A 17112-nucleotide genomic window follows, 5' to 3' on the forward strand; every position below is an offset into this window, starting at 1 on the left:
CCGGCGCAAGTAAGCAATTGCGCTGTGTAACTATGGTTACGCAGACGCAATTGCTTTTTGAATCTGGGCCATTGTGGTTTTTTTTTCATGTTTATATTATGAAATAAACAGCACCAAGGGTCTTCTGGAACCTCAAATCCTGTATTCTCCTTTATATATGCTCTTACCACCTGCCAGAATTCACATAGGGGACATAGGGCCAGATTCACATAGAATAGCGGCGGCGTAACGTATCGTAGATACGTTACACCGCCGCAATTTTTCATCGCAAGTGCCTGATTCACCAAGCACTTGCGATGAAAACCTACGCCGGCGGCCTCCGGCGCAAGGCGGGCCAATTCAAATGGGCGTGTGCCATTTAAATTAGGCGCGCTCCCGCGCCGGACCTACCGCGCATGCTCCGTTTACGAACTCCCGCCGTGCTTTGAGCGAAGTGACGTCATTTTTTCGAACGGCGACGCGCGTAGCGTAATTCCGTATTCCCGGACGGCTTACGCAAACAGCGTTATTTTTTAAATTTCGACGGGGGAACGACGGCCATACTTTATACACCAAAAAAAATACTAACTTTGCGACGGGAAACTAGACTAGCGGCGACGTAGCGAACGCGAAAAACCGTCGTGGATCGCCGTAACTCCTAATTTGCATACCCGCCGCTGGTTTACGACGCAAACTCCCCCCAGCGGCGGCCGCGGTATTGCATCTTAAGATCCGACAGTGTAAAACAATTACACCTGTCGGATCTTATGGCTATCTATGCGTAACTGATTCTATGAATCAGTCGCATAGATAGAACAACAGATACGACGGCGTATCAGGAGATACGGCGTCGTATCTGCTCTGTGAATCTGGCCCATAGTTCCCCTCTGGCCACATACTCTCCAACACAGTGAGGTTTTCTCTTGTTGGAATTTTTGGGCCAGTACAGACGTCATGTACCATCTAGCTAGACATTTACAATTCATCTCTATTATATTTTATATCTCGTGCAAACTTATATACTGCTCTCAAAAAAGTGGGTTACAGGTGCAAGGACATTGGAAATACATGTAGTATTAAAGTCCAAACCAGTGCCGGCCCAAGACATTGTGCTGCCTGGGACCAAGAATGAAATGCTGCCCCCCCAGAAAAAAAATCACGCCAACCAAAAGGCCCCCGCATTCATTATTTTATATCATGATAACTAAAGGGGACCCGTCATGGCTCTATACATGTACATAGGAGTATAAAGAGGACCTGTCATTGCTCTATACATGTATATAGAGGACCTGTCATTACTCTTTACATGTAAAGGAATATCAAGAGGACCTGTCATGGCTCTATAAATGTATATAGGACTATAAAGAGTACTTGACATGGCTCTATACATGTATAAAGGAGTATAACGAGGGCATGTCATGGCTCTATAGATGTATAAAGAGAACCTGTCATGGCTCTATACATGTATAAAGAGGACCTGTCATGGCTCTATACATGTATATAGAGGACCTGTCGAGAATCTTTACATGTAAAGGAATATAAAGAGGACCTGCCATGGCTCTATAAATGTATATAGGAGTATAAAGAGGACCTGTCATGGCTCTATACATGTACATAGGAGTATAAAGAGGACCTGTCATTGCTCTATACATGTATATAGAGGACCTGTCATTACTCTTTACATGTAAAGGAATATCAAGAGGACCTGTCATGGCTCTATAAATGTATATAGGACTATAAAGAGTACTTGACATGGCTCTATACATGTATAAAGGAGTATAACGAGGGCATGTCATGGCTCTATAGATGTATAAAGAGAACCTGTCATGGCTCTATACATGTATAAAGAGGACCTGTCATGGCTCTATACATGTATATAGAGGACCTGTCGAGAATCTTTACATGTAAAGGAATATAAAGAGGACCTGCCATGGCTCTATAAATGTATATAGGAGTATAAAGAGGACCTGTCATGGCTCTATACATGTATAAAGGAGTATAACGAGGGCCTGTCATGGCTCTATAAATGTATAAAGAGGGCCTGTCATGGCTCTATACATGCATATAGGCATATAAAAGGACCTGCCATGGCTCTATACATGTATCCAGGAGTATAAAGGGACCTGTGAATTGCCGACGGCCACAATGTCTTTTGCGCAAACTAATCAATGTACGCTAATTTTGTTTTGTTTTTTTGGTACCAAAAATATGTAGAAGAATACATATTGGCCTAAAATGAAGAAAATCGTTTATTTTTCTAAATTTTGGGGATATTTATTATAGCAAAAAGTTAAAAAATATATATATATTTATAGCACAAAAAATAAAAACTGCAGAGGTGATCAAATATCACCAAAAGAAAGCTCTATTTGTGGGAAAAAAAGGACATCAATTTTATTTGGGTGGCGGAATGGGCTGGCGGGCATCAGTATGCTGCCCCCCTAAAAGTGCTGCCTGGTACCCATGGTACCACCCGGTCCCATCATAGGGCTTACCCTGGTCCAAACTAATAAAGCCCATACACTTGTGTCAGCTTAGGTTCAACTGCGTATCTCACTCTGTAGTAATAGCAGACAAAAGAGAGAAGGAGAAAAAAGCGCCACTAAGTTTTGTAGATTCTACTACACTTAGTGGCACTTTTTTCTCCTTTAAACTGCTCTCAATACATTACTTTTGTGGTGTTCTTTTAATTTTGATGCCAACTCTTTTACCCATTTTTCAATACATAGGGGCATTCCTTGCCCTCTAGTGTCATGAGAATTGTATATATTTGTAATATACTGTGATTTCATTTTGTTTGAAGTTTACATATCCTTTCTATTGGATTCAAATTCTCCGCCGACCGAATTGGTTTCGGTAGAGTTGACACATAGGGGCTGATTTACTAAAAACAATGCGCTGCGCCCGTTCATTGCTTAATTGGTGCGCTAGATAAATCCTTAATTGAGCGTATGAACTGGCGCAGCAGAGGGCGCAATGCAATAATAAATATGTAAAGCCGCCAAACTCCCTTTAGAAGTCTATGGGAGAAATCAAAAGTGTTCATTTTAACTGCTTGCCGACCGCCCACCGTCATATTACGGCGGCAAGTCGGCTCCCCTGTGCGAGAGCACGTTATATAACGTCGGCTCTCGCGACCGACTCCCGTGCCCGACGGGCGCGATCGCCGCCGGGCACACGCGATCGCTCATTATAGAGCGTGGACTGGGAGCTGTGTGTGTAAACACACAGCTCCCAGTCCTGTCAGAGGGAGAAATGTTGATCCTCTGTTCATACAATGTATGAACAGAAGATCAGTGATTTCCCCTAGTGAGGCCACCCCACCTACAGTTAGAACACACCCAGGGAATACTTAACCCCTTCCCTGCCCCCTGGTGTTAACCCCTTCACTGCCAGTGGCATTTTTATAGTAATCCAATGCATTTTTATAGCACTGATCGCTATAAAAATGCCAAAGGTCCCAAAAATGTGTCAAAAGTGTCCGAAGTGTCCGTCATAATGTCGCAGTGCCAAAAAAAATTTGCTGATCGCCGCCATTACTAGTAAAAAAAAAAGAAAAATATGTAGAAGAATACATATCGGCCTAAACTGAGAAAAAAAAATGTTTTTTTATATATTTTTGGGGGATATTTATTGTAGCAAAAAGTAAAAAATATTATTTTTTTTCGAAATTGTCGCTCTATTTTTGTTTATAGTGCAAAAACTAAAAAACGCAGAGGTGATTAAATACCACCAAAAGAAAGCTCTATTTGTGGGTAAAAAAGGACGCCACTTTTGTTTGGGAGCCACGTCGCACGACCATGCAATTGTCAGTTAAAGCGACGCAGTGCCGAATCGCAAAAAGTGCTCTGGTCTTTGGGCAGCAATATGGTCCGGGGGTTAAGTGGTTAAAGGTTAATATCCTTGTTTTTGTCCTAAAAAGTGTTTGGGGACCTGAGTCCTGCCCCAGGGGACATGTATCAATGCATTTTTTATTTTTTAAAACGTCAGTTTTTTCAGAAGCAAGGAAATTTAATAATGCTTAAAGTGCAACAATAAAATATTCCTTTTAATCTCATACCTGGGGGGGTGTATAATATGCCTGTAAATTAGCGCGTGTCTCCCGTGGTTAGAACTGCCTCTGCACAAAATGACATTCTGACGGAAAAAAAGTATTTAAAAATGACTTGTCGGGTCTCCCAGCAATTCAGAGCAAATTCATAAAAAAAAAGCATGGGGGTCCCCCCAAATTCAATTACCAGGCCCTTCAGGTGAATGAATGAATGACTTGTATAGCGCTACACATGCGAACTGAATCGCCTCTAGGCCCCCACAACCACCGGCCAGGGTTGTGGGGATGAGGCCCTTGTCCCCATCAACATGGGGACAAGATGCTTTGGGGGGGACCCCAAAGCATCCTCCGCATGTTGAGGGCATGTGGCCTGGTACGGTTCAGGAGGGGGGGCACTCTCTCGTCCCCCCTCTTTTCCTGCGGCCGGCCAGGTTGCGTGCTCGGATAAGGGGTCTTGTATGGATTTTTGGGGAAACTCCATGCTTTTTTTTAAAATTTGGGGTGGAGTTCCCCTTAAAATCCATACCAGACCTGAAGGCCTGGTATGGATATTTGGGGGGAACCCCACATCATTTTTTTTTTATTTGACGGTGGGGTTCCCCTTAATATCCATACCAGATCTGAAGGGCCTGGTAATTAAATTTGGGGGGGACCCCCATGTTTTTTTGTTTTGTTTTTATGAGCAATGACTGTTCTCTGTATTCTTTATAGCCATGAGTACTTTTAAATTACACTACTTCACAGGCATACTATACCCCCCCTCCCCCCCCTATGAAATTTAAAGGAATATTTCACTTTTATTGTTTCACTTTAACCACTTCCATACCGCGCCTATTCTTGCACTTCTCTCCTTCATGTAAAAATTTTATTTTTTTTCTGGAAAATTACTCAGGACCCCCAAACATAATTTTTCTTTTTTTAGCAGACACCCTAGGGAATAAAGTGGCGGTCATTAAATTTTTTTATTTCTAACGGTATTTGCGCAATAATTTGTCAAACGCCTTTTTTTTTGCCAAAAAAACGGTTTTGTGAATTGAAAAATAACAAAACAGTAAAGTTAGCCCAATTTTTAGGGATATTGTGAAAGACGATGTTACACGGAGTAAATAGATACCTAACTTGTCACGCTTTAATATTGCACACACTCATGGAATGGTGCCAAACTTCGGGACTTAAAAATCTCCATAGGCGACGCTTGAATTTTTTTTACAGGTTACCAGTTTAGAGTTAGAGGAGGTCTAGTGCTAGAATTATTGCTCTCGCTCTAATGCACGCGTCAATACCTCACATATGTGGTTTGAACAGCATTTACATATGTGGGCGGGACTTACATGCGTGTTCGCTTCTGAGTGCGAGCTACTAGGGACAGGGGCGTTTTATTTATTTTTTACAGATTTTTTTTTTTACGATTTTTTTTTTTGTTTTTCACTTATTTTTTATTTTTTTTTACTACTTTTATTCCTATTACAAGGAACATAAACATCCCTTGTAGGGCCGTCTACCTTCACAACACAGGAACCTACCTATGGAGTCTGGCACAGCCTACTACTGGGCAGACACTGCTGGTCTTCCAGCAGAAAACAATAGTCTTTTTGATTTTCTTATCACACAGCAAAGATATCAACTACCACTTCACCTTCAGAAGTCTTCCTCAGCTCACTGCTCTCCTTAACTTAACAAGCCTCAGGATGCAGCATTGAGTAGTAATCCTCTGGACAATTTTATAGAGGCGTTAACTTCCTCATTCTGAACAGCTGAAGCTATCCAACGTCTTTAAACCTTTCTGGCTACTTCTGCAGCCAATACCCGATAGTAATTGGTGAATTTTCTAAACAAGGCAGAAATGTATCTCCCGTCTGTGACAACACCCCCAGATTTACCTGACTTCCTGTCACAGTGCGTCAAGATCATACATAAATATATTGTTGATCAAAGCAAACTATAAGGTATTTTTGAGATGGTACATTGTTCCAACGAGAATAGCCGCATATGTTTCAGGGGCCTCTTCCTCCTGCTTTCAAGGATGCAGGATGGAAGGCACAGTATTGCATATATTGTGGTCATGCCCCAAAGTGAAACGCTTTTGGATCCGTATTTTTAACTTAATTTACTCACTTACTCAAGTTAACTTACTTAAATCACCACAGCAAGCTCTTTTGGGACGATCGGTTGACAGAACTCCAAGACAGGCAGGGAAACTCATAGGGCCAGATTCTCGTAGATACGGCGCCGGCGTAGTGTAAGTCATTTACACTACGCCATCGCAACTTACTGGAGCAAGTGCCGTATTCTTCAACCACATGCTCCGTAGTTTGCGGCGGCGTAGTGTAAATAGCCCGGCGTATCCCCGCGTAATTCAAAGGGGGCGGCTTGTATTTAAATTAAGCGCGCCCCGCGTCGATTGAACTGCACATGCGCCAGGCTGAAAAATAGCCCAGTGCTCCAGCTCACGACGGAAAACGTCAATGACGCCGACGTGTGCGTCATTGATGTAAAGTCGTATTCAAGAACGACTTAGGAAAACGACGTACCCGACGGGAAAAGACGACGCGGACCCGACGCCATACTTAACATGGCATACGGCGGACTGGCCTAAGGTTACCCCTCATATAGCAGGGGTAACCTTACGCCTACGGAAACGACGTAAGCGACGAGTACGCGAGGCAAATTCGTTCGGGAATCGGCGTATCAGGCTCATTTGCATAGTCACTTACACCTGTCGGATCTTGGCCGTATCTATGCGAAAATGATTCTAGGAATCACTTGCATAGATACCAGGGCCAAAAAACAGAGATACGACAGTGTTTCCTGAGATACACCGTCGTAACTCTTCTGAGAATCTGGCCCATAGCCTTTATCTTTACGGCAGATAGGATAGCGATAGATAGGTCATGGATAACACCCACGAGCTCCATTCGACTTGGTGAAATCCAAGCTGTCTTGGATCATGATAAACAAACGCCCTTCGGTTGATTCTGTTGGACAAACAAGCTAGGTTTAAAAAGATCAGGGAATCCTGGATTAAATATTTGTCTGACCCCTTGTGAGCTGTAAGTGTTCAGATAATTTCATAATACGGAGTGCACTTTCTTTGTGGGTATTCTATCCTCCTTTTCTATCCTTTTCACCCTCTTTTCTTTGACTTACCTCCTTCCTTATACTCTCCCTGTCCCCGGCAGGGAGATCGACGTTATAAAATATGTTACAATGAATGTATCATATAAGGGAAGGTCATGATATTTGGTCTAAATGTTTTATTTAACGTTAGTATTTCCAGACCACACAGTTCCCATGATGAATGGGATAGTGGACACTGACCTCACGATTGTGCCACCATGGTCTTTACCCTCCTTCCTCCCATTGAGGGTGGGAGGGCGATGGGAAAGTCTTGGGATGCTTATAGTCGCTTTTAGGGGGGCGGAAAAGTTTATTTTTGTTTTTTTAATTTCCCCTTTAAATTTTTTACCTGTTTCTTCTCCCCCATTGCCTGATATGGGGTAATCAGCGATTATGGATGTGTAGGTCGTAAGATGTTGAAACTGTTCCCGAAATGTTTTCTGTACTGTGATACAGATTTATGATACTTTGTTCAATCCTTTAACTTTCCAACTGTTCTGTAAACCTCAATAAAAAATCATTGAAACAGAATACCCAAACATTATTGTGAAGTCGTTGCAATACTTTCTGTCACACCATATTCGCGCATTTCCGAACAGCGCCGATCGGTTGCGATCAGCGCCGTTCGGCTCTGCTTGGCTCTGGCGCCCCCCACCTCAGGCCAAACGGGGTACTGCACATCGCTTTGGCCTGAATCATTCTTGTTTTACGAGACAACACTCGCAAACCGAGTTATGATTTTTAAAATCGCAGTGCTCCTATTGCGAAACGCTCATTAACCGTGTTACTCGCAATCCGAGGTTCCACTGTATAGGCAAAACTTTTTTTCATTTTGGATAGAGTAAGGGAGGGTTATAACCCCTGTCAGATTATTTTTCGCCTACTGTGTCCCAGCCATAGCAGAGATTTCCCTTAACTTCCTGTCCCATAGCCAAACAGGAAATGAGCAGAATTCCCCGCAAATTAAGTGAATTCCCTGGGGAATTCCCCAGGTCACAAGCACTAGTGTCCCCATTGGAAGATTTCATCTCTATTACTTTTCTGGGGACAAACCAAAGTTTGGGATTTTGTTTTATGTTCATGTTGTTTATTTTTTTCAACTTTGCTAATGGTAAACAGGACAAATAGAGAGGGTGAATCTCCATAAAGGGGACATGGACAGCAATAAAAACCTGGGGGTCTAATCCATCTCCACTTAAAAAAATTTATGTTGCCTCTAGTTATACTTTAAAAGGGTTAACAAATTCTAAATTCAGACACTAATAAGGTAACAATCGGCAGAAGAGTAATTATTAATGAAATACCTGTGTGTCATAAGCTTTATGAAGTGATACAGTCAGCACTGCCTGAATGACAACATGAACAAGAAGCCCCAAGAGTACTGCAGGAAAATGAACAGAACATCATTGGAATTGAAATTGGCATCAGTGATATATCCACTAAAAAAGAAGAAGCTGAACCGCCTGCAAACTCAGTAAAAAAATATTACGATATCCAATGATGACATCCCAGCTAGATGCTTGTTATATGTATGATTCATACAGTGCCACAGCCTGAAAAGAAAAGAAAGGCAATACTTCATATTCACAGGTAGATCAGCAGCAGAACCATGCACACTGATGTGACGTTCCAATACCTCAGAGACCTCAGAATAAAATACGATTGTGCTTGAATACTGTGAACCTGATCAAATTAAAGCGGATCCTATGACAAAACCACTACCAAAGCCAAAGTTTGAAGAATTTACAGACATACAGTAGATGCAACAACCCGTCTCACGTATTATACTGTGATTAGTAGTTCTGCTACTAGAAGGTATTGTGTTCTTGTAAAATGATTCCTCTTGGTAAACCACATGGTTATGATGTAATTTCCTTTCTCTGTATTTCTATTATTTTCCGTGTCAAAATATCTTTATTGTGTATCAGTAACAAAAGTATACAAACATTTTCAGATAGCATTAACATATATAGAGGGAAATTCTTAAATATAATGAAGCATTACTTCTGTATCACATATATTCTCCATTCATAAAAATGTGATCAAAATAAACTCGAAAAATTGAGAGGTCAATTGACACATATTCCTGGATACCTGAGGTCTTGCAGCGTAACTTATTGACTCCGTTCCAGACGTCGTAATGCTTCCATGTCGCTAGAGGCGTCTAGTTAGTGTTATAGTTTCCAAATAACTTAGGTAATTAGAAGTTGCAGATTCAAGATAAAAAATAAAAACAAAATCAAGAAAATTAAAAAAATTAAAAGAGGGAAGGTAAGGGAAGGAGGGAGGGGTAGGGGGATCTGCAGGACTAGACCGGGGATCTATCAGTATTTCGGTAAAATAAGTCAGGCCACCTGTACAATGGCTGGGCTACCATGGCAACATTACCGCATTAACAAATGTGTTCTGCATTGTAAGAGTAATCCAGGGTTCCCATATACATTCAAATCTGGCGATCGTGTCCGTTTCAATAGCCGACATTTTGGCATACATCATCGCTGTGTTCATTCTATTGACAGTTTCGCTCATTAATAAATTAGGAGATTTCCAAGCTTTTGCTATGGTTTGTTTTGCCGCCGTAAGGAGCTGTCTAATCAGATTGAATTGTATATATGACATATTGTTTGGTTTTAAATTAAGTAATGCCATTTTAGGATCCAAAGGGAAGGAAGTTTTAGTGAGGGCTTCTATTGTTTGGAAAACTTCCGACCAAAATACCTGTGCCTTTGGGCACGACCACCATGTATGAATATATGTTCCTGTACCAGAGCAATCCCTGAAGCATAGATCGGAATAATTACTCGAAAATTTAGCCACTCTGGTCGGCACCAAATACCACCTAGATAGTACTTTGTAATTTGCTTCCGCTGCTAACACATTAGAGGATGCTGTTTTAGTATTGTTCCATATGTGCTCCCACTCCATCTCACTCAATTCTGTACCCAAGTCTTCTTCCCACTTGCGGACATAAGATAGTTTCCCTTTGTCCGGTTGCGAAAGTAGTTGAGAGTATAGGGCTGAAATCACATTTCTAGCGTGGGGATTCTTATCACAAACATTTTCAAAGACGGAGAATTGGTTCGGCGAGATTGCTGAGTTAGTAGGAGGTTGGAAAATGTTTTTTATCTGTAAATATCTAAAGATTTCCTTCGGTGGTATACCATGAGTTTTACACAGAGATGGGAAGGGGGTCATTGTCGTTGAGTCAAAAAATTTGTATTTTAGCGTACAGTCCTTTTCCACCCATTCTTTAAAGGAACTGGGGGAGACCCAAGCTGGGTAGAATGCCGGGTTTTTATTGAAGGACAGTAACGGGATTAATGGAGATAAAAGGTGATATTTGGATTTAACTGCATCCCATAAGGAAAGCGAGTGCTTCGTGACTGGGTTGGTAATATGGTTACGTAACTTTGGAGAGATCCACAATAAGTTAGATCTAGAAATAGGGTCACTTTCCACTGCTTCTATTGATACCCAAAGTGGCACCTCTTTTTTGGCATGATATTTTGTTAACATTGCCAATTGTGCTGCTTGGTAATAACGTGCAAAGTTGGGATAACCGAGTCCACCTGCCGTCTTGGGGAGATGTAAGATTTGTGGTTTGATTCTTGGCCTGGAAGAACCCCAGACGAAGGCGGAAACCCGTTTTTGTACTATTCTGAGAAAATGAGCCGGAATAGGTATAGGGAGTACTCTAAAGAGGTATAGGAGTTTGGGCAGTATGGTCATCTTTGTTGCATTAATTCTACCGAACCAGGATAAGGGAAGTAGGGCCCACGAGTTTAAAAGACTTGTTAAATGTTTCAGAAGTGCAGGGTAATTGTACGAATATAAATCCGATATGTTAGCAGTTATAAGAATTGTGATATTTTCCTAAAAAAAAAAAAAAAAAAAATGTTTTGGTACTTTTTGTAAGAACTGATATTTCTATAACTGTAGATACACAAAATAACGATTTATTTAATATAGTTGGTTGATAGTAGCCTACTGTAAATACCGGTATTGGTGTACATCGTTAAACATGGCCGACTTCTGTGGGGCAGCCTGGGAGGATTTGATGTCCAGAATCCAGTCCTCCCAGAAAGAGGCCAAAATGTCGGATGAGGACTTAGATAAAATCTTCATGCGACTACAACGCCTTTTGGAAAAGAAGGCCAGAATCTATTGGCATAAAGCCTATTTTGAAAAATACATGGAAAATCATGTGGTCCCTTGGGGTCTACGAATCCAAATTTTCCCTAACGTACGAAAAATCAATGATTCCTTGAAGCAGTCATGGGAGCATAATTTACAAACTTGTTCTCAGGAAATGATTAGTATATTGTGTAAACAATATGAAAGTGAATTGGAGGAAATAGATGTCCAAATTGGTAATTGGTACTCTGATTGTGTACTTGCTTCGGTCTCCCCCAGGTTTGTCTCTCGTGACAAACATCTGAGGGTATACCTTGAGGAGTACACACTGAGTATCATTAGTACTAAAGAAGGAAAGTTCCAACGAGATAAACAAGCTCATGAAAATGGTTATGCCTATAAGTGGAACCAGGCTACACCCTCTAAGTATACTAAACCCTCAAATTTTGAGGGTCCTAAAACTCAAAACAATATACCAAATACAGGTTCTGCTTCTGTCTCTGTCTCTCCAAGTACCTCAACCACGTATCATGACTTTTCACAGGATAGACTTCCTAAGAGACGAAAGGGAGATCGCACTGCTGCGTCACTGGAATCACTACATCGCACTTTCGGCCCGCCCGGTAACCGTAAGTCGCAAACAACTCACAATATTCCACTAAATACGCACTCGTCCACCCCATTACAGGGTAGACCATCCATCGCGGTTAAGGCCTCTAACCCCACACTACTACCATCAGTTGGGATTATCCCCTCTATCCCCTCCGCTCTATCCTCGTCCATCATACGACGGGTAAGCGAACCTCTCATTCCTACAATGTTTCCATCTAACACACAGTTAATCGATCCCCAGATTGCTCCCATTTTTTTAGGGAAAAATCAGGAACAAATCCCAACACCTACTCCTCAAGCTCCAATGTTGGCACTTCAGGACTAGAGGTAATCAACCTTTCAAGTGAAAACCTGACCACTGAACAAATCCATGTACTTGGCCTTGGACTAACTTTTTGCCCATCAGCTGATATGGACAAATTTCAGCTGATAAAAGACACACATTTATTTGCTCGACGCTTACTATTTAAGGTTCTTTATGATAAACCGAAACAATCAGACGGCATTGATTTTTCATTGATGGATTACACTGATCGGGAACTCCAGGCAATGGATGACCTGATGTGTCTATGGGAGGAGGGTCAGACTGGAGATGATACCACACCAAGATCTGTTGGTCTGGTCGTCTCTGGTGTGACCTTCCCTCCCCCCGGCTTCATACAAGCCCAAATCGAGATCTTTTCCATCTTTACAGATGAATCCCAACCTTTGGGCTTTTGTTCAACAAGTGACAAATGAAATTCAACTTATGGACTTGAACAGGAGGGTTGATAAAAACTTGTCCCCTGCTCTGTTGAAAGCTGTGTCTGACTTGCAAAACCATCCTGGATTGATCATAAAGCCAGCCGATAAAGGCGGAAACGTCGTTGTCATGGATGTCGGGGCATATGAGTCCATGTGCCTCGACATCCTTGGCAACAAAGACTGGTACAGACCGATCTCTAAGACTTTAATAGAAAACTTCAATAAGGAGTACTATGAACTGATTTTTGAAGCCTATCAAAAAGGCACGATCGATTTAAATACCTGGAATTTTTTGAACGTGAGGGAATCCAAAATCCCTACATTCTATGCACTACCAAAAGTTCATAAATCTTTAGAACATCCCCCAGGTCGACCGATCGTTTCGGGATGCAACGGTTTAACAGAAAAAGCCAGCACCTTGGTGGACAGATATTTGTTACCACATGTCACGTCTCTTCCCTCTTATGTAAAGGACACCATCCACCTGCTCCAAACTCTGGATGGTAAGTCCATTCCACCTGGATCTTGGCTGGTGGCCCTCGACGTGGAGAGTCTGTATAACTGTATACCACACTCCAAAGGCCTTGAAATTATATCCATAGAATTACAGGCACGTGGCCTAAACTCTGATCCCTACAATGCTTTTGTCCTGAAACTTTTGAAGTTTATCTTAACAAGAAATGTATTTATGTTCGACTCCTCCCACTTCCTCCAGATACAGGGAGTGGCTATGGGGACCAAGTGTGCCCCCAGCTACGCTAACCTGTATCTGGGGGGGTGGGAGAAGGAGATCTTTTCGAACATATATCTGTCAAAACTGTTGTCTAAGGCCATTAAATGGTACAGATATATAGACGACATACTGATTTTGTGGTATGGCTCTAGGGAGGAACTCACACTCCTTATGCAATTATTGGCTATTAACACCTTCAACCTAAAGTTCACCATGGAATGTAGCCAAACTGATGTAAGTTTCCTGGATCTGCGTATCCATGTTGACCGTATGGGTCGCTTGCATACATCACTGTATTGCAAGCCGTCTGCGGGCAACACTGTTTTGCACGCGACCAGTGCCCACCCTGAACCACTCTTGGATAGCATTCCTTACAGCCAGTTCCTGAGGCTCAAAAGAAACTGCACCAGAGACACAGATTTCCACCCTGCAGCTAATGATCTATACTGTAGATTACTCTCCAGGGGCTACAGTCGATCCTTGCTCAAAAGATCATTCAACAAGGTGATCAGACTAGACCGATCTAATCTTATTTATTCAAATGCCAACAAACAACCTAATAAAACTGACTCTATCAGAATAGTGACCAAATTTTCGCAACAGCATATTCAAATGCGACAGATTTTTAAAAAATTTTGGCCCCTACTTCTAGCTGACAATACGATATCAAAATATATAAAACCATATCCTGAAATCACATTTAAACGGACTCCCTCACTGAGGGATCGCCTTGTCCAAAGTCACCACACCAGAAAGGAATGTGAGACATCTACTATTAAAGGTACTTTTTCTTGTGGTAACTGTGACATTTGTCGGTTTATATATACCAATGACGTCACTCTTTTACCCAACGGTCGCATTCACAAACTAAAGTTCCGTGTCACCTGTCAATCGGTGGGCGTCGTCTACTTGGCATCTTGCCAATGTGGATGTTTCTATGTTGGCAAGACCAAGAGACCGTTTTTTAAACGCATTAGAGACCATGTCAACCCTCTATATAAGCGTCTAATGACCACTGCTTTAAATAGACATGTAGGTTGCCTACATGACTTTGATCTTAACGCTGTAAGTTTCTCAGCCCTGGAGCATGTTCCTATACATGTTCGAGGTGGAGGAATTGACCAGACCTTACTCCAACTTGAAACCAAATGGATACATCAGTTAGATGCCACTAAATTTCCGGGGTTGAACGAATATATCAGTTTCAAGCCCTTTCTGTGAAAGAAATATTTATAAGAAATTCTATTATTATTAAATAAAATGGTGTGGCCTCTACGTTATTCCATCTAAGAAAGGTGTTATGGTCTGGTCATTTCCTCCCTCCTTATTACATCCTGCTCTATTGCCACTCTCCAGCAGGTCCTACATGTATCTATACTTTGACCACCAAACTCTTTGCCCCATATTCCACCTAGTGGGCAAGTTCCGGCACTGGCTAAAATCAACCCACCTGCTCCCATTTATGATGGGGGCAATAATGTGTTATATATTGCTATATATCATTATAACAATCACATTTACTTCCTTTGAATATTGATGTAAAATTTATGAATCAATAATAATGTTGTCGATTTTTGATTGTATGTATTGAAATATACTGAATACATATGTTTGTACATATAGTGTAAACCCTACATTTTTCATTTTATTGGTAAATATGTTGTATATAATTTTTTTTATTTTGGCTTGGGTCTCTGGCTTGGCAATTTTTCCTTTCTGGGTTCACCTATATGTGGGACTAGCTTGAGCCCTAATTAGTTCTGGAGGTAATGCGCATCCTTCCCAATAAGCCACTACAGCCCTTTTCCATACATCAGCCCATTCACATCCCTGTTCAGGGTCTCTCTCCCCTTCTTATTAGTGATTTTTTGTTTGTCTTAATTCTTTATTATATTTTGACTTCTACAATATAGGATCTACTGCTTTTGCTTTCATGTTTGATTGCTTGGTTTGCCTTGATCAGTCAGCTTGCGGTCATGGTCCACGCCGCTCTGTGTATGTGTGACTGTTTTGGTGCTGCTGGCTGGCGATCGCTCTCTTTTAGTGCTCCGTGTTCCTCCCCTCTGCACTCATACGTTTTCTTCCTTTTTTCCTTTTTCTCCAGAGTGCGGCTCCGCTGATTGGCCGTTGTCATCATATGACACGGCTGCTTCAGCGCTAAGGAGTGTGGGAATTGTAGGCATCTCAGCGACCATGTGACCTCTGAGATCCAATCGCGATGCACCCGCCTCCCCAACAGGCTATATATAGCATGATATGATCATTATCTGTCTGCTACCAACAGGGTACTGACAGATGTCTTTATTCCTCTTAAAGATAGGTAAGTTTCCATCCTGCAACCATTCACTCTCCTCACTATTGTCTCCTCTGTATAAGGTTTGAATACTTATGGCTAAACCTTCACTTTTTCATTTATTTTCATTCATTTTCTACCCTTTTTAAAGGAGATTATCTGTGGACTTTTCAGCTGCAATTGACTGGTCCTTGATTTTTGCTGCAAACGACTATCCTTTGACTTTCTATCACCAGCTGATGTTTGCTTGCACTCAGACTGTTCATCTAGTTAAATACTCCATGTAAGTTGATCCCTTGCTTACACTTAATAATTTAGTTACCCATGTTCTCACTAACTTTATGAAGTATACTAAATCTATTCAAACACTTTTTTTTTTTTTTTTTTTTCTCAGATGAATTGAGGCTCTTCAGTGCCCATGTTATTGTCTTACTTAATTCCCCTGTATTCACCTTGATTTTATTACGCTTCAAGGTATGGCTGTTTTACATATATTAACCCTATTGACTCTATTATGGATTTGTTTAATTAGTTGAAACAGATCATAATTTAATAACACATCTTCTAACATAGATTCTTTTTCTTCTGTATTTTTAAGTCCTGTCAGTTGAACTTGGATTTCAATATCCACCCTGAGGGGGTTTTTCCTTGACTGGCTGTGCATGAAGCTAGGGTAGGTTTTATTTCTCCTACCTATGGAATTTTGCTGCCAGCCCCCTCTCATGGGCTGAACAGCATTGGCTGCTACCTGGCTGTGGATATATGCGCATTTGCTCCTATGAACTTTGGTTTCTCTTGCCCCGCCAGAGATCCCAGCCAAACTTTTGTCTGTACTCTATATACATGACATGTTTTGTTGAACATATATAATCGAAGTTCTTTTAGAGCTTATATTGTATGCATATGTTAAAATTGTTTTATTCTTTTTTCATCTCTTTAGAGTAATCTAGAGAGACGATCTTGTCCTTATTCCCCTGAAGAAGCCAAGAGGCGAAACTAGTAGGGTCGACCTGATCGAAAAAATTATTTCTAGATCTTGCTCCCACAAAATAATTTATGCACTATTTGAATATTGAATTACTATATTTTGTAAAAATTTAATGAATAAACCTTTTTTATATATTTTTATATATACATACATACTTTGTCTGGTTTCCTTCATCGCACCGCAATAATCCCCCCAACTCTTCCAAAAAATTCCCCTCCTTTGAATCTATTTTGGGATGAGGTGCTGTATCCTTTTTTAGGACTCTCGATCACATACCCTCCAATTTAGCAGTGAGGTGTATTCCTAAATAAGGGATGCTTTTGGCTGGCCATTCGAAGGGAAGACCCACTTTCGCCGCATTCAATTCTGTGCTGGAAAGTGAAACGTTGAGGGCCAGACATTTCCTAGGATTTATCGCTAAACCCGAAAAAGACGCAAATTGGTGTAAGATCGGGGTTAAG

At 41.3% G+C, this 17112-nt stretch overlaps 1 long non-coding RNA gene across 1 annotated transcript; it reads left to right on the top strand.

Annotated features, from left to right (window-relative positions):
* Positions 1-15505: 15505 nt before the first annotated feature.
* LOC120928652 lies at positions 15506-16630 on the top strand. Its single transcript, XR_005747284.1, has 5 exons — positions 15506-15690; positions 15815-15946; positions 16058-16137; positions 16262-16336; positions 16604-16630. It is a non-coding gene; the product is annotated as an uncharacterized LOC120928652 (long non-coding RNA).
* Positions 16631-17112: the final 482 nt, after the last annotated feature.

The sequence above is a fragment of the Rana temporaria genome, chromosome 2 (assembly GCF_905171775.1).
Source record: "Rana temporaria chromosome 2, aRanTem1.1, whole genome shotgun sequence".
Classification (NCBI taxonomy): domain Eukaryota; kingdom Metazoa; phylum Chordata; class Amphibia; order Anura; family Ranidae; genus Rana; species Rana temporaria.